Here is a 19,624-nt window from a genome sequence, read left to right as displayed (position 1 = left end):
CTTATTACTGCCTCCTGAGAGGCTCTTCCAGTGCCTGACAAATATAGAGGTGGATGCTCGCAGCCAACAATTGGACTGAGCACAGGTTCCCCAATGGAGGAGCTAGAGAAAGTACCCAAGGAGCTGAAGGGGTTTGCAGCCGCATAGGAGGAACAATATGAACCAACCAGTAGCCCCAGAGCTCCCAGAGACTAAACCATCAACAAAAGAGTACCCATGAGGCAACCCACGGCTCTAGGTGCATATGTAACAGAGGATGGCCTTGTTGGTTATCAATGGGAGTAGAGACCCTTGGCTCTGTGAAGGCTTGATGCCCCAATATAGGCAAAGGCCAGAAAGTAAGAGTGGGTGGGTTGGTGAGCAGGAGGAAGGGGAAGGAAATATGAAGTTTTTGGAGGGGAGACCAGGAAAGAGGATAGCATTTGAAATTAAATAAAGAAAATATCTAATAAAAAAGAAAAAGAAAAAAACATAACTAGAACAACCTCAATAACATAACATAACATAACATAATATAACATAACATAACATAACATAACATAAAAGAGTAGAAGAAAATGCAGAAACCCTATGGCAAAAACAAGTCCCAGGAATTAGGGAACCATTGAAGTGCTGGTCTGGAGGCTTTTAAAAGGACTTATGATAGAAGAGAAATGAGATACAGGGAGATGGATCAGGTTTCTAGTCCAATTAACCCAGCCATAGGTATCGATTACTTTGTTTTAGTTTGGGTCACATCCTCACCATTATATGCTCCTGACATGGGTCAGAGAAAAAAGGAAGCAGGTTCCAGAACTGTGTTCTGTCTGGTGGCTCTTTCATCCAGTAAGAGTCTTCATGGAGCTGCCCCTCTGGGGGATCTTAACCTGTCTGAGTAGTTTATATCTCCTGTTCTCATCAATATAATATTAGAATAGAATAATTTTCCACTTATATTAGTCAAGACAAAATTGTGGCTTCTGTACCCAATGCTTAAGAATCATTTCTTCCAATCAAGTAGCTGATAAAGTATCTGAGTACAAAAATCTTTTTAACAACAACAACAACAACAAAAACAACCAACCAAAACAAAATAAAACAAATGACGAAAACAAAAAGACAAACAGACAAACCCGTTCTGAAATATTGATAATTTGGCCACCCCAGGGTCCTGGACTTCTTTGAAATCGTCTAAGAAATTTGTCTTTTTTCTTTTTTTTTTTTTTTTTTTTGGTTTTTTGTTTTGTTTTGTTCTGGTTTTTTGTTTGTTTGTTTTTTGAGACACGGTTTCTTTGTGTAGTCCTGGCTGTCCTGGAACTTACTCTGTAGACCAGGCTGGCCTCGAACTCAGAAATCTGCCTGCCTCTGCTTCCCAAGTGCTGGGATAAAAGGCATGTGCCACCATTGACCAGCCAAATTGTCAAATTTTATTTTCAAAGTTTTCATAGGTCTTCCAGTATTTATTTAGTAAGTAATCATTTGAATCATAATATTAACATTACAGAGCGTTTATATTTTAACCAAAAACTGATTTTTGTTGTGATAAAGTAATAGGTAAAATTCAGTCTCATTTCAAATCTGTCAGGATGTCTTAGATTGTCTAGGAATCTTTACCTTTTTAGGGTTAGTCCTTCAAAATTGTCATAATAAATATGCATATAAAAATGACCTTAACAAATGCTACTTAGAGATGCTACCCTCGAATATATATTTCACATTGAAGAGCTGATCATCTTAAAATAAATGAAGATATCTAACTTGACCAACAATTTCCAAGCTTACTTATTTTCGAATACTTTTTACCAAAAAGTCTCTTATAACCTTATTGAAACACAATTCTTTTGATATATTTTAGGGAACCTAAGATTATTTGCTCTAAAGCCCATGTTTGCTCAATTCCACAAGAACAGGGTTCCTAGACGTAAAGATTATTTTAAAGCCTGTATAAGAAATAAATGTACGTTTTGAAATGTATTTTCTGGCAACGTTATAATTGATGCTAACTTCAATACCTTCCCATTAGTACTTCTATAATGAAAAATAAAAAATAAAACAAATTACTCCCATAGTATTAAAAATATTTCTTTATGTGTTGTATGATTTAATACAATAGAGTAGTTTGCATTTAGAAAATTGAAAATTTAAGTAGATCATTTCAAATAATTCCAGATATTTTAGACAGCCATTTCTCTTTTTTTCTCCCCTTTGGTTTGCTTATTTTAAACTTTGATATTATGCTTATTTTTTGATAGAATTATTCATACTCTTTCTCACTAAGTCATACAATTACTATATTTAATAACATACTTTTGCAATATTTGTCCATGCACATCTTTGTGTATTCAATATTCTTTTTAAAAGTGTTACAAAAAAATTATAAGTAACTATAACTGGTCCCATCGACCAAAGTGAGTTCTAGCTGCAAACAATGTGACTGGTGATTTTAGTAACTTGGTTTGCATGAGCCTCCAGTTCTTCATCAGTACATATGAGTACAAGTGAAACCTACATCCTGGGTAGTACTGACTAAGAACATAATCATGTCAATGTATAAATACTGGCTGCATAGATGCATCTGTCCTGCCTCCAGCCTTCTCTGTTGGAGTAGGATCCACTCAAACTACAGTCAAAAAGCTTTCTCAGAAATAGTACACTGTCGTTTTAAACTTCCTTCTGATTTTCTCTAAACTGGGAACCAAACGTTCTGTCCTCTTCCTTATGCCCTGGAACATGCTGCAAGCTGTCATGATGAAATCATCATTGGAGTAAAACTTTACTTGATATCTTTACTTATTTTTCTCTCATATGTTACATCCTGGCCACAGTTTCCCCTCCCTCTTTTCTTCTCAGTTCCCCATCTCCATCGATTCTTCCACAGTTTCCCTTCAGAAAAGGGCAGACCTCTGAGGGATATTAATGAAACATGGCAGATCAAGTTGCAGTAAGGAGGGACTAGGTCAATCTAATACAGGCTCCCTGGATGGCAGATCAGTCCCTGTGAGCCCCTACCAACCCAGATTAGTTAATTCTGTGACTTTTCTTGTGCTGTGTTTGAATCCTCTAGCTTCTATACTCCTTCTTTCTCTTCTTCTGCATCTGTTTTCAGTACTTGCTGGATGAAGTCTCCCTGATAATGATTATGCTAGCCTCGTGTCTACAAGTATATCAGAATATTATTAGAAACCTGAGACTAGATAGCCTTGACTTAGGGTAAAATCAAATACAACATTGTTCTACTGAAAAAAATCACAGTGATAAAATGACTCCAAATGATATCCTGCTTAACTCCTAGATCAGAGACTTGCACATTCATCTTTGGGGAATCATCCTCCTACAGCAGATGGGAACAAACACAGAAGTCCATATACAGACATTATGCAGAGGGTAAGGAACACTGAATGTTTTCTTCAAATCCCTTTCTTCAGAACTCAGTAAACCATTGAAATTGGAGTGTAAGAGACAAAGGACGCCAAGGAAGCAATTCTCTCTAAATTAACATCATCAAAATTCATATGAACCATGGAAACTGAAGCAGCATGCACAAGGCTTGCACTGGTCTGCACCAGGTCTTTTGTGAATATATCATGGCTTCCAATTTAAAGTTTTTGTGGGATTCCTGCAGGTGTAAATGAGTGGGTCTCTGTTTCTTGTGCCTTTTTCTTCTGTTTGTCTTATCTAATTTCAGTGTGTTAGTTTGGTTTTATCTTTTTATTATGCTTTATTTTATTATTTACAAGAAAGAGACACTAAAGCAATTATTTGTGCCCATTCCAGAAATCATACATTTCCTGTTGTATTTTATAGCATCAATTTTCTTACCAGCTGATTGTCACATTTCTCAGTCTTTTAGAGGCTGGCTTCAGAGAGCTAAGCTGGTCTAACTGTCTCTGGCTTTTGTATGAGCTACTTTTTCTGAGACAAACTAAGGCATGTTTTCTTTCTCTTCCATTGTTTTTGTGCATGGTTCATGAGAGATACCAAAGTCTTGTGTTTTATTTCAAGGAGTATCTTTATAAAGTACACAGTTATTAAATTCCTCATTGAAATGAACCTCTTCATCCCCAAGGCTCCAGGAAGATCAAGAGTGGAATCCAGGGCTCTTGGTGTCTGCATGTTCTGGATCTTAGCACCTGTTTTCAAGGAGAGATTGCTAGTTTGTCTGAACTGAAGTATAATGGGGCTTCAGGGAGCCTGTATTTATGAGTTCTCCTAACTGTTCTAATATGCATCTGGCATATTTGAAAACATTTTAGACTTTTCCCCTTAAGAGTGTTATTACTGAAGTGAGAATCTTGCCAACATAAACTCCTTGGTGCTTTTTTTGCCCAGGAGACAAGTGGTTGATGATGCTGTATGTGGAAAAGCTTGTTTTCCACTTAAAGAACAGAGAATTGTGATGGTTAGGATAAACAGCTTTTTCTGAATATGTAAATCCCCTTGCCCTTTGTATGGAAGCTATAAAAGACATGTTCAAAATCAGGTGAATTGGGCCCAGTGGTGTTCTGCAGTTCTTCCATGCATAATAATATGATATCATTTATCTTGTTGTCCCTTACACCAGAGCAATATATTCAGGAGACACCTGAAGGTACAGAAAGGAATTAGATTTATGTGTATATGGATTTAGAAATATTGACAATTAAAAGTTAAAATGAGGAAAACAAAATGTTTTCAAGGTAGGTATAAAAATTATTCTGTGTAAAATAGCTTGTTAAATGCAGGTACATTGCCACTGCCTTAAAATATGTAATTGAGTAAAACAATACAAGTTTATAAAGTTACATTTATAAGTAAAAGACAAAACAAGCTAATTTAATATGTATTTGGGGAAAATCTTTTACAAGAACACTTCAGAAAAATAGAGAAAACAGTGACACATGCATTACCATTGAGAACTTCATAATACAGGAGCCATGAGACAAGAACATAAAATTCTAGTGGAAGGACAGAATACAATGAGCACTTTGTTCAAAACTTGAATGTGAGAAGGTATCAATAAGAAAGATGAATAAAACCTTGATAAAGTCATTTTAGTTTGAATTTTGTGACTTAAGCTAAAGTTCATTTGGCATGAGTCTAACCTGCTGATAGCCAGCTATTGTACTAGAGAATAACAGGGACTGAAATCTGCTTTCTAAATGTCCGCTGTGTCTGGCATAAACTATCAACTAGGAACTTAGTTATTACGTGATTTAAGTCTTGTAACAACATTCCAAATAAGTTAATATTAACCACTCCATTTTATAGACAAGGAAACGAGCAGATGGCAAACCAGGAGACATTTGTCACTAAGAAAGACCATCTGAAACAGGAAATATATTTTTAGATTTGAATCTTCCCTTCCTATCTTACATTTATTTATTTTTTAACAATTTTTATTAGATATTTTCTTCATTTACATTTCAAATGCTATCCCGAAAGTCCCCTATACTCTCCCCCAACCCTGCTCCCCAACCCACCCACTCCTGCTTCCTGGCCCTGTCGTTCCCCTGTACTGGGGCATATAATCTTTGCAAGACCAAAGGCCTCTCCTTCCAGTGATGGCCAACTAGACCATCTTCTGCTACATATGAAGCTAGAGACACGAGCTCAGGGGGTACTGGTTAGTTCATATTGCTGTTCCTCCTATAGGGTTACAGACCCCTTCAGCTCCTTGGGTACCCTGTGTTCTGTTCCATCCAATAGATGACTGTGAGCATCCACTTCTGTATTTGCCAGGCATCTACAGTTTTATTTATGCAAACTAGAACTTACATTGTTATGTAGCATGAGACTATTATAGCAAACACTATTTATCACATCTAAATTAATGAGATTTAAAAGTAAAGTGAAAAAGAGTGAAATAAGGTATGCTTACAGAAATTGACTAAGACTTCTACTTAAACCTAGATGGGTAATTGTCAATAGCTAAGGATTGTCAAGAAAATGGATGGGGTGTTCAGTCAGATGTCTATGTGCAGAGAATCTAGTGTTTCTAAAGTTCTTATCCCAAAAGACCAAAGGATCAGATGTGTGAACCACAAAACACTAATCCTCAAGAATGCAGACAGGAGAAAACTGCTGAACAGTTCGCCCTGGGTTCTAGTGAGAAGTACAAATAAATGCAAGAAAAAAAAATCCACCTGTTTTCTTTCTTGACATTTTTAACATAAGGAGCACATACACAAAAGTTTCTAAATTGCCTTATACACAATTTACACACAAAATAGAGATCCTCAAATTTTATTTTGTTAAAAATATAACTTTGAAGGACATTGAAGTTGTTTCCAGATCCTGGCTATTATGAATAAAGCTGCTATGAGCATAGGTGAGCAAATATCCGTGTGGTAGGATGGAACATGGGCTATACAATTGTACTCCAATGAGCAATGGAAGAGTGTTGTGTCAGTCCAGCGGCTCACATGTCTGAGTTCTAGTCTGGAATGGCATCTTGGAAACCTGCAAGAGAAGAGGGAGCTAGGCGGGCGAGAGAAAGATGTAGCTAAGACAGTCATTCTGATCAAAGCTCAATTTTTTATTTTCGACACTCCGTTATGAAGGAGGGGAAGGGGCCCGGTTCCTGCCAAATAATCCTGAAGTCCTGTAGCAGGGTGACCACGTGTATGGCTCCGGAACAGCAAAGTGGCAGGCTCCAGCAGTGGGTGTGGCAGAATGATTGAGCGGCAAGCTCCACCCCTATGTAAACAGTGAAACCTGAGCAAGCAGGTTTCAGGCTGGGGAGGGGAGGCTACAGAAGAGTGTTCCCCTTGTTTTACATCCTTACCAATGTGAGCTTTCAAGTGACTTTTTGATCTTAGCTGTTGTATGTACGATGGAATCTTAAGAGTCATTTTGACTTGCATTTCCCTGATGGCCAAGGCAGTTGAACATTTCTTTAAGTGCTTCTCAGACGTTGAAGACGCCTGTCGAGAATTCTCTGTTTAGATTGGTATGCCATTTTTTTAAATTTGTGCTATTTGGTTTCTTGATGTTTAAGTTCTTGATGTTTGGTGTTCTGTTCAGGAAGTTATCTTCTGGGTCAATTCGTTCAAGGCTATCCTCCACTTTCTTTTCTATCAGGTTTTATGTGTCTTGCTTGATGTTAAGATCTTTGACCCACTTAGACTTGAGTTTTATACAGGGTGATAAATATGGATCTGTTTACATTCTTCTACATGCAGACATCAGTTAAATCAACACCACTTTTTGAAAATTCTTTATCATTCCTATTGTATAATTTTGACTTCTTTGTCAGTCTATAGTTTCACATCTGTGTCCTCAATTTGATTCTATTGATTAACCTGTTATGTTTTAATGCTAATACCATGCAGTTTTTATTATTATTGCTCTGCATTATAGTTTGAAACAAGGGATGACCATACCTCCAGAAATTCTTTCATGGTACAGAATTGTTTCAGATATTTTGAGTTTTTTGTTTGTTTGTTTGTTTGTTTGTTTGTTTGTTTGTTTTCATATGAAGATTATTCTTTCAAGGTCTATAAAAAATGTTCCAGAATTTAGATTGGGTTTGTGTTGAATCTATAGATTGCTTTTGGTAATTTGGCCATTTTTTACTGTTTATCCTACTGATCCATGAGCATGAGCAATCTTTAACCCTTCGGTCAACTATGGAATGAATAAAGAAAATGTGGTGCATTTACATAATGACGCATTACATAATTTTTAAAGCAATGACATCATGAAATTTTCAGACAAATGGATGGAACTAGAAAAGATTATCCTCAGTGAGATAATCCAGACCCATAAAGACAAACATGGTATATGCTCATTTATAAGTGGATATTAGCCATAAAGTAAACAATAACCATGCTATAATTCACAGCACAAAGAAGCTAAGTAACAAGGAGAGCTCAATATGGGAGGCAGGGGGAGCATGATGCTTGAATATCACTCAGAAGGAGAAACACAGTAGACATCATGGTGTTTGGGAAGGGTACTGGGTGGTGGGAACAGGAGGGAACAGGTGTGGGAGGTCAGAGAGAGAGAGATCACAGAGAGAGACAACTGCAATTGGGAAGCATCTTTAGGAACAGCTAGAAACATAGGACAATGGAAACTCCCAGAAATCTGTGAGTGTAATCCCAAGACTTCCAGCAATGAGTGGTATGGAGCCTAAACAGGACATCTCCTAAAGCCAGGCAACATTTTTGTTGTTGTTATGAGAGAAACAAACAAACAAACAAACAAAATGTTCATGGGAAATGAGCTGGTGAGTGACTAATTTACAACTGAGGGTAAACATAATAGGATTCAATCTTCAATAAGTAAAATACTCAAATATGTAATATAGTTTGGCAATGTTTTCTTTGCTTCAATTTTAATCTGATGCCATTTGGTGAATTATAGATTAAAAATGAAAAAACAAAAACAAAAACAAAACAAAAAACACCTAATCTAACTCATCTCTCATGTTTTCTAAAATCATTCTAAAAACCTTTGACTGATCTTTAGAACAAATTTTAAGAATTTTTTGAGGAAAACAGTTTTAGTTTCAGCCAGAGGCCATGATGCTAATCCGATGTGTCTAATCAAGTCTGAATATGGTTCTTGCTCTAAACATCCATAAGTGTCCAGAGCTAGCAAGACCTTCAATGGAGGGATTATTGCACCAAACCAACCACAAAACTTTTAACCTACAATTTTTCCTGCCTGCAGGATATACAGGGATAAAGATAGAGTAGAAATGAGGGAGTGACCAACCAATGACTGACCCAACTTGAGACCTACACTATGAGAGGGATTCTACCTTTGACACTGCTAATGATATTTGGATATACATGCAGACAAGAGACTAGCAATACTGTCATCAGAGAGGCTCCTTCCAAAAACTGTTGGAAACAGATGCAGAGACACACACCCAAGCATTAGGCTTGGAGTATCCTGTGAAAGAGCGGGAGGAAGGCTTGTAGGAGGGATAGGTCACAAAGACACCACACGAAAACTTACAAAATCACCTAGCATGGTCCCATACATGCTCACAGAGACTGAACAGCCAACCAGAGAGCATTCATGGAACTGACCTTGTTTTTCTGCACATATGTAAGAGTTATGTGGTTTGGTCTTCATGTGGCACTCCTAGTAGTGTGAGCAAGTAGTTTGACACTGTTGCCTGCCTTTGGGGCCCTTTTCCTGTGTTGAGCTGCTCATCTAGCATTAGAAGGAGAAGTGCCTAGTCCTACTGCAGCATGACATGGCAAGGCTGGTTGGTATCCATGGGAGGTTCCCCTTTTCTGAAGAGAAAAGTAGAAGGAGTGGATGGCGTGAGAGAGATGATGGGAGGACTTAGAAGAGAGGAGAGAGTGGAAAGTGTATTTGAGATGTAAAGTAAATAAGTTAATTAATTAAAAAATTTTAACTTTGAAAACAACAGTACTTTATGACCAAGAACACTGTTCTAGACTAGTCTGTCAGAGGATAATATCATTAGCATGTAGCAGATGTTGGGCAGCTTGTGTGTGCTGTGAAGTACAGCCAAATGAACAGAGTATAGTAGCAGAGCATGTATAAAAATGAGATGTCAATCCAACCTCATTCATGGCTGCATATAGCTTAGAAGATTTTGTTAAAAAAAAAGTGAAGAGCAGCAAAATGGCAGTACAAATTCAGAAGAGGAGCACCCGAGTCTACACTTCTTGCTTTGTTTTTCAATCAGAATATATTATAAGCAAATGATAATAAACTGTTGTAGTTCAGTTCCTGACGAGATATGTACTCCCATTATATAGTATCTGAAGCAATAGGCATTTTTTAAGAATAATATTGTGACAACATCCAGAAATTTATGTTCAACCTCTCTGACTGTATTTTCTTTCCAAAATGACCTTCTTTCCAATTGACTAAATGACAGTTTTATTCCTTACCTTAAGTACCTTACCTGCCTTTGTTAGTTCTTTCTTTAGAAAGCTTTCATTACAAACCCTGTCACTTTATGTTTCTTTAAGATGAGACTATTTTTAAACAACGATTATGTATTGAATGTTACCAGACAATGGAGAAATATTTTTAACGTTGATATTTAACATTACAAAATTTGCTGATGCTTATCTACACATTTTGGTGAAAAGTTACAAGCAATAAATTTAGTATGTTCTGACTGAGTAAAATCGACCAATTCCATCCGATATTGTAGGGACCTATCCCCACATTCTTCACCAACACAGGAAGTCAGCAGCAGCAGACAATTATACTTAGGCTGAGCCATCTCTGGTAATGTACAATCATCTCTCTGCTAGAGATTGGGAAAAACTGTGGGGACCTTTTAGCTTATGACCACCAGTTAGCTCATGACAAACATGGAGTGTCTAGGATGTCTTTCAGATAAGCTGAGGACCCATGTCTTTGAAACAGTGTTAGCCCTAACACTTACTGATTTACCACCTATCCCTTCCCTCTCTTCCTTCGCCATTCGTTCCTCTTTAATTTCCCCGTATGATTATTCAGTTGTACATATTAATAGGTTTTAAGGTTAGAGTCCATACATGCTTATACCCTCTGCAACATCCTTACTTTGCCTCCCATGAAATCTCCCTTCTGTATTTAGTTTTATAGTTCCATTTTTTTTTCACCTTAGTTTTCACATATGCAACACGTGCATGCACGTGCACGTATGCGTGCGCGCGCGCACACACACACACGCACACGCACACACACACACACACACACACACACACAGACACACACACACATTCATTTCCTTTTGAGAAATGTAATTTATTATTTTTGACGTAAAATATTGTGCATATATATCAACCTATTTTCAATTCACTTATATGAAGGCTAATATTTAGGTGTAGCCTATATGTAAGCCATATTTACTTTCTTTGATGAACAGTAGCTTTTTATATTTAGTATAATTCTATTCATAAATTTCTATTTTGGTTTTGCTAAATACCTTGCTCTAAGCTGAAAACATCCTCTAGTAATAATAATAAATAATAAATGATAGAACTCCTTATTTTTTCCTTTCCTTAAAGACAATTAGGAAAAAGAATTGACTTGGAGGTTAGTGTGCCACAGTTCCCCCATTTCATCTAGTAAGGAGAATGAACAGTGAAGGGAAGAGAACCTATGTCCTCACAAAATGCTTTTTAAAACTCTCTGGGAGATTTCTCTCTACTAAAAGTTAGTTCTGACTATGGCTTGACCCTTATTCTATTGTAAGCCTTAAATAGAAACATCCTTATTATAAAACTGAAATTTCTCCACTTAGTGATGTTTTGATATTTATCAAAATATTGACCCTATGTCCTTCTCTATACTTTTAAACAATATTCATAATATTTTAAATTTTAGGATGACATTATATCTTAGTGTTTTCAAAACATTACTTTTATTTTTCTAGGGCTTAACTCTTCATCCATTTAAATTTACAACACTCAGCTCTTTCTTCCTTACTACCAATTCCAAGTAGATAATCATACAAAGACAGAGTAGATATTGCCAGTTTTACCAACTGTTGTAATTACTTAGAAGGATGATTTTATTTTGGTATAGAAATCCTACGTAAATGGATAAAAGATGTTTCAAAATATAATCTATAAATGGAATTGTTCGTGCTATCTCTCCCTTCCAGCTGTCAAGTTAAATTAAGCTCAATTTAGTGTCACAACTGCTAAAGGGAAGTCTATTAAAAATCAGTGAAATAACTAAAGGTAAACTAAATGATGACTTAACTCACATTGTTCAGCACTTTATTTCCTAAAGATCCTGAAGTCATTAAGAAATCCAATGAATTGGATCAGCATGCCCACAAATCTGCTATAAAAAATTCCAACACCATCAATTCTCCAGGAAAACACACTTCTCCTAAGTAATAATTTTTAAAAAATACTGCATGTCATATTATCAACATGTAAATTTAAATTGCTTGTAAGTTTATAAAGTCTAGGTATTTTTTAGAGTCCACGAGAATGCCCTTGACAAAATAATTCCAAGATCATTTTCCTAAATGGCTTATATTTTTCTTTCTATAGCTCATGTAATATGGACATTAAGATGTGTATCCACATACTTTCAAGTCGAGAAACTAGATGCTTTCTGAAACTGTCTATCGACTGTTAACCGTATGATGATGATACAAATCATGATGTCCATGTCCACACATGCATATGCTGTCCTTTGATCATAGCATACTGCTCATTTCTTCTTTGCATCTTTCCCTCTTTCATTGGTCCCTTTACTCGTCTCAAATATTCACCCTGGGTATTCTCACATTTTCTTCCGCAATTCAGCATAGGTGATAAGGCTTGGTGTATTTGTCTTTCTCCATCTGACTTACTTTGTTAATTATGAGCATGCAGGACAGACATAAAAAAAGTACTGTTTTGCCATTCTCCATTAGAGCTCTGATCTCACGCTGGGGAGTGGGGCTACAGAATGCATTAATCCAACCAGGTCCAATAGGAAGCACATTAACCTTTATCAAGATCTGTTTGATTTTTCATTTGGTGTTTCAAGATGAATTCTTTGTTTGCCAACTATTAAAGATTTTCATTGGCTCTCCATTTCTCTTAAAGCAAAACCAGTTACTGAAAAATGGTCCTCAGACATGTTCCTCTGACCTGCAGCACTACCACCTTCTCAAATTACCCAAGGTTTTTAAAAAAATAACTGTAACCCTCAAATTTTTATTATTTATTTTTTGGTGTGGTAAGTATTGTTTTGCTGTTGTTGTTTGTTGTTGTTGTTGTTCTCACACATGTACAGCTACATTTTCTGCTCAGGAAGATATCTGTTCAACATCACAGAATTGTTGGTTTGATTGTCATTCCTAAAGCCTCCATCTGTTTCTTCAGGCCATCTAAAGATTTAGCCGGTGATTTTTTAAAAATTGTTAATTTTTTTTATTTGATATTTTCTTCATTTACATTTCAAATACTACCCCCTTTCTTAGTTTCCTCTCCAAAAGTCTCCTATACCCTCCCCCACCCTGTACCCCAACCCACCCTCTCCCACTTCCTGGTCTGGCATTCCCTTATACTGGGGTATATAATCTTAGCAAGACCAAGGGCCTCTCCTCCCATTGATGGCTGACTAGGCCATCCTCTGCTACATATGCAACTAGAGACACACGCTCTGGAGGGTACTGGTTAGTTCATATTGCTGTTCCTCCTATAGGGTTGCAGATCCCTTCAGCTCCTTGGGTACTTTCTCTAGCTCCTTCATTGGGGGCCCTGTGTTCCATCCAATAGATGACTGTGAGCATCCACTTCTGTATTTGCTAGACACTGGCATAGCCTCACAAGAGATAGCTATATCAAGGTGATTTTTAAAAATTCTATCAAAGCCTCCTTTTATTTAAACACATCAGGATGGATTCTGTTCCCTACAGCTAAATGCTGACCTTTAAAACTGTCATAGCCTCTGTGAATGCTCTCCAATACCCTGTGCATTCAGCTCTTTCCTTATGATACCTATCACACTAATAATATTTATTAATTACTATTTTCATACCCATTTCCTTCAGGGAAATCTTTATGATTGCCATGTCTTACTTTTGTACAATCCAGAGGAAAACCAGTGTGTTTCATGTTCTCTCTGTGACATATTGTCCTTCTTGTGAATTCAATGACCATCTTATGACTTAATCCTCTACTAGGCTTTTAAAGCCATGTATTTAAATATTGTTTTTATGTTTTACTAATTTAGGCCTGGAAAATGTTTGCCTAATCAGTTTCTAATTTTTTAGGAGAATCATGAATTTTGTTATTTTATGATCAGACTAATTTCCCCAAAATAATTAAGCAAATATTTTCTATATACTGTTTATATTTTTATATTTGCTTTAAAACTGTTAGAGTTCTATGTAAACTTTACCTGGAATCAAATATAAAATGTCAAAGATAAGAGAAATTTTTCATAAATGAAATTTCCACATTGAATTGAGAATCTGTGTTAGTCACATTCTGGAAGGAACATACACGCATGCACACACAAACACACACACACACACACACACACACACATATAGATATAGATACACACACACACATATATAGATATAGATATAGGTACACTTAGATACACACACACATATATAGATATAGATATAAGTACACATACACACACAGACATATGTAGATTTAGATATAGACACACACACACATATTTATGTATGTATGTATATGTGTGTGTGTATATATATATATATGTATATATAGAGAGTATATATAGGGTTCTTGGGGAGTTGTTGGTTCTAATTTACATTAGCATGCTGAGGAAGATAGATATAAATGAAGCTGCAGCAACAGGGTAGATGAATTTACCAGTGAGAATGAGGACAAGGAAGAAAAATAGCACATCATTTTTCCATGACCATTTGTGTGTGCTGCTAACAAAATAGCTGCACAGATTTACAGTGTCTTTTCAAGTAATCTGATTAAGAAAAATATCCCAAAGGAGGGTCCCGACAACACACGTTTTAGTGAATTCCAAATGTGGTCATAGATGCTAACTTTATCACTCAAAGGAACATCAACTCTAGACATTAGTTTTGCCCTGATTAGTGTTTGCTTCCCCCATACTACACTTATAATTTGATAATGCATTTAATGTATAACATTATACATATTTCCATTTTTTAGAATTTGTAATTGTACAAATTAATTGACCTAGTCATATCATTCTTCTGTATGTGCATAATGTGATAATGTGCTGTAGTCATATGTACACCTCGATAATCTTGTTACTCTCCCCTCCCCATATCCTCTCATAGGCCATATTCCTCCTCCCAGAACCATGTCTACTATCACAGAAAGAAAGGAAAGTAGAAAGAAGGAAGAAAGGATAGAGTAAAGAGATCAAAGGAGCAAGCACAATCCTCCATCCTCCCACAATAGTCTTCTGTCTCAAGTTAGAAAGTTCCAAGGATTTCTTACATACTCTCTTTTTCTCTACAAAACATATATTTCACTAAAATTTTACCAATAGCGTCTATGGAATTTTACAAGATACTTCAGACTGGTGAAATGCATTTATGTGTTTGCAACTGAAATTTAAATGTTGCTACTTGGGAGCAAGGTAAGCGTTTGCTTCTATCATATTTTCTGACATTATATAATGATTTCAAATTTTTCCTTTTATAAAATGTGAATTATGTCTTCCAGTTTCAGTGCTTGGTTATTTATGCTTTAAAATGCAATTATAGAGAGCATTCCTCTATCTGATTATTATTAATAATAGTTTTTTCCATGCAGTGAATTTTTCAAAGTGCTAAAACTGATAGATTTATCTTATAACCCCAAGCTATGGTTAATTTTATTAAAGGATGCTATAAACATATTAACATAACCATTTAAATCTCCCATCCAACTAATTATTTTGTTACAAAAATTTTAACATTTATTTATGCGTGTGCAGTGTTTGTGTATGAATGTGAATTGCCACAGTCTGCAAGGACATTCGATGGTCAGAATAACTCACAGGGGTCAGGTCTCTCCTTCCACCACACAGGTCCCAGGAATGACACTCAGGTCAGCCAGCAGATAGCAAGGCTCTAGATCAATGAATCATTTTGCTGGCCCATGATTTATTTCTAGATATCATATTTTATCCACTAGATTCTCATAGTTGTTTTTATTGATCTATTCATTTTTATTTTTAATAAGTTAAGTTTGAGTTTGCATTATTGATTTTTATTAACACATTTTGTTTCATGACAGTATTCTAATTATCCTACTATATTTTTAACTATTACTGCATGTTAGAGTCACTGTCCACTTTTTTTCATGTAACACACACACACATACACAGATAGAAACACACACACACCAAAAAACCTCTAATTATGGGTTCAAAGTTTACTGTCAGAGATTCTACTTCACAAGCCTAAGGTAGGGCTTTTCAAAGTATTGAATTTTGAAAAATTTTGCTGCCAGAGTAACATTTCATGTTAGTAACATGAATTATTCTCATATAAATCAATAGGTTATACTATTTAATAGGCTATCATTCCATAAATGTGGTTGATTCATAGCTTCCAATGATTAATTTATTTTCTAATAAAGATTATTTTTTTAATTTAAAAGTGTGTGTGTGTGTGTGTGTGTGTGTGTGTGTGTATGTGTGTGTATGCATGTGTGTGCGTGTGTCTCTGCTTGAGTCTAGGCAGACCTAATGCATAAAACTTCTTCAAGAGGCAAGAGAAAACCAAATTCTCTGAAATTGGAGTATAGGCACAACTGCTAACTACCATGTGAATATTCAAAACTGAACCCATGTTCTCTACAAGAGCAATTCACTATCTTAATTGCTGAGCTATCTCCCCAGACACTCAATCCTAAATTTCCTATTAATTATACATTCACCATACTCATTTTTTTCTCTTTGAAAGTTTCATGTTTCACATTGTTGTAAAATACTCTTTGTTATTTTTCAAATCTCAAACACACTACTGTAATCATAATGCATAAAATATACTTAACATTGTTATTTAAAAATTGTTATTTAAAAATTTCTTTTATATCTACTAGATTTGATTTGAAAAAGAAATAGAATTATATCTTTGTCATTACCAAAATATAATTGTTACTTAATTCCAATAAATATTTATAAAATTTGAATCTATATATAAAATGTAATTTAAAAAATACCCCAAGTGGTGCAGTCTCTGGATGGTCCTTCCTTCTGTCTCAGCTCCGAAATTTGTCTCTGTGACTCCTTCCATGGGCATTTTGTTCTCCATTCTAAGAAGGAGCAAAGTATTCACACTTTGGTCTTCCTTCTTCTTGAGTTTCATGTGTTTTAAAATTGTATCTCAGGTATTCTAAGTTTCTGGGCTAGTATCTGCTTATCAGTGGGGATCCATCCCATATACAACCACCAAACCCAGACACTATTGCATATGCCAGAAAGATTTTACTGACAGGACCCCGACATAGCTCTCTTGTGAGGCTATGCCAGTGCCTGGCAAATACAAAAGTGGACGCTCAAAGTCATCTATGGGATGGAAATCAGGGCCCCTAATGAAGGAGCTAGAGAAAGTACCCAAAGAGGTCTGCAACCCTATAGGAGAAACAACAATATGAACTAACCAATACCCCCTAGAGCTCTGTCTCTAGTTGCATATGTAGCAGAGGATGGCTTAGTTGGTCATCAGTGGGAGGAGAGGTCCATGGTCTTGGGAAGATCATATGCCCCAGTACAGAGGAATGCCAGGGCCAGGAAGCAGAAGTGGGTGGGTTGGGGAGCAGGGCCGGGGGAGGGTATAGGGGGCTTTGGGGGTAGCATTTGAAATGTAAAGGAAGAAAATATCTAATAAAAAATACCCATATGAAAGAAAGAAGGAACGTTGAGTAAAAATTTTCAATAAAATCTGACTTTCACTTCAGCCATTTTATATAGTATACCTTTTTTGTTGTTTTTTGTTTGTTTGTTTGTTTGTTTGTTTTTTGTTTTTTGTTTTTTTCGAAGCAGGGTTTCTCTGTATTGCCCTGGTTGTCCTGGAACTCACTCTGTAGACCAGGACTGATAAATAAATGCTGTGCTGCAACTTCCTGAATTGATAATATTATATTAGGTTCTGTATAATTATTTTTATTTGCAAAGTTTCTTTTATAATGTAGAAAATCTATTAATTTCATGTTTTGTTATGTATTTCTTTCATTAATTTACTTAACATTATAACCAGTATAATTCCATTGTATGTGTATCTCATAAGCAATTCCTTATAATAGTTTTAAAGATTTGGGTAATTTCACATTTGACTTTATATTTTAATGTTAAGGTAGGATCATTTTCATCTACTAGGATAGAAGTCTGTGTTTGGTTTTCTTTTGAGCCTCATAAGCTGTTTTATTAATGATAATTTTTCTATTTTAGTTTTTAATGTGAACACATCTCTCGTTATTCCCTAGTGATGTAGAATATGCTATTTGATATGATAAAATTCTATAATTCATGTGAAAATATGAAGGAAAGCAAAGTCTTTTATCACCAACCCTATAAGATGTGGAAGTCAGCATACTTTTACCATGGCCCAGTCTCTCTTCTCTTTCCAGGATGTATTTACATAACGAGATTATAGGTTGGCTGTTGTTAGTATTTAATCATGCATGTCTTATTAATTTTTGTATCATTATTAAATATTTATAACATTTGATTCAATTGAATAACAATATTCATAATTTATATGGTGCAATAAACTAAGTCAATTTATCAACACTAGATCAGTACTTAGTCTTTCCATTGTTATTCATACTGAAAATAACTTAAATTTTGATCCATATAATTATCATAAAATTAATGTTAAATGAATGGCCCAGCTTGAGAATCATACCATGATACCATGAGAGAGAGCACACCCCTGACACTGCTTGGAGGGCCAAGAACCAGAGGCTGGATAGCCCAGAGACCTAGAATAGGACCAAATACAACTGGCAATAATAAGAAAGGAAAATAAAGTCAATGAGATGATTCCTGATAACACTCTGCTGTATTCATAGAATAGAGCCTACTATACTCATAATCAGAGGGGCCCCATCCAGAAGCTTATTGGAATATATGCAGAGACCTGCAGCCAAACATTAGGCAGACAAAAGGGAATTTTGCTGAAGAGAGCAAGGGAGGGCTGTAGGAGTCAGAGGGGACAAGGACACCACAAGAAAACTCACAACACTATTTATCCCATGGATATCACCCCTACTTGGCACATCAACTTACAGAATGACTAGGTGCATCTTCTCCTATTGTGGGTAGACAAGGCAGCACAGTTAGGGGAAAGGGATCCAAAGGGAAATAACAGAGTCAGAGACAGCCTCCTGCCCTGCTGTTACAGAAGTCCCAAAGGAAGACCGAACTGCACAACCGAAGCACTTATTTTGCACTGTTTGCTTAAAACTAAACACAAAGGCAAAGCACATACAATACTCATGTAAGCTTTTACCTTTTTCTGTGTATTTTTTCTAGGCCCGTGAAAGCACGCATATGTTCCAGTTAGTACTCTGATGCAGGTCCATTTCAAAGCACACCCTCCCCCTCCTCATTTCTTCCTGTGTGAATGACCCATTGGCCCTACAGAACTTGTCATCAAAGGGAAAAAAAATCTGAGTTATTTCAAATTTCACAATATTGTCCTCTAGTCTCACACCGCACCTACTGTTCTTCCCATGTTGGCAACCAATCCTTTCTTCAGATATGAAACCATCAATCACTTCAATATCAGAGCATGGTGGTCTTTACTCCTCCTGCAATATCTTTTACCTCTAGCTCTTACACAGCTAACAAATCTTAAACCTGCAGGGCAATTTGATGGTAGACCCAGATTTCCTCATTAACCCCTTTCCTCTTTTTTGTTTTCAAATTTTTAAAAATCTTTTATGTTTTTAATGTACAATGCAGATTTTATCACTCTCCAGGTCCATCTTCTGACTGTTCTCCATCCCATAACTCCTCCCCACCCCCTGTACCCAATCCTACCCCTACCCCACCAGACTAGACTTCCTGGGGCCTCCAATCTCTTGAGGGTTGGGTACATCTTCTCTGACTGAAACCAGACCCTGCGGTTCTGGGCCATATATATGTACTAGGGGCCTCATATCAGCTGGTGTATGCTGCCTGGATGGTGGTCCAGTATCTGAGAAGTCTCGAGGGTTCAGGTTAATTGAGACTGCTGGTCCTCCTACAAGGCCACCCTCTTCCTCAGTTTCTT

This window comes from Mus musculus, chromosome 18, assembly GCF_000001635.26.
Source record: "Mus musculus strain C57BL/6J chromosome 18, GRCm38.p6 C57BL/6J".
Taxonomy (NCBI): Eukaryota; Metazoa; Chordata; class Mammalia; order Rodentia; family Muridae; genus Mus; species Mus musculus.
The sequence above is the reverse complement of the archived record's forward strand: the minus strand, read 5'-3'. Positions refer to the sequence as shown.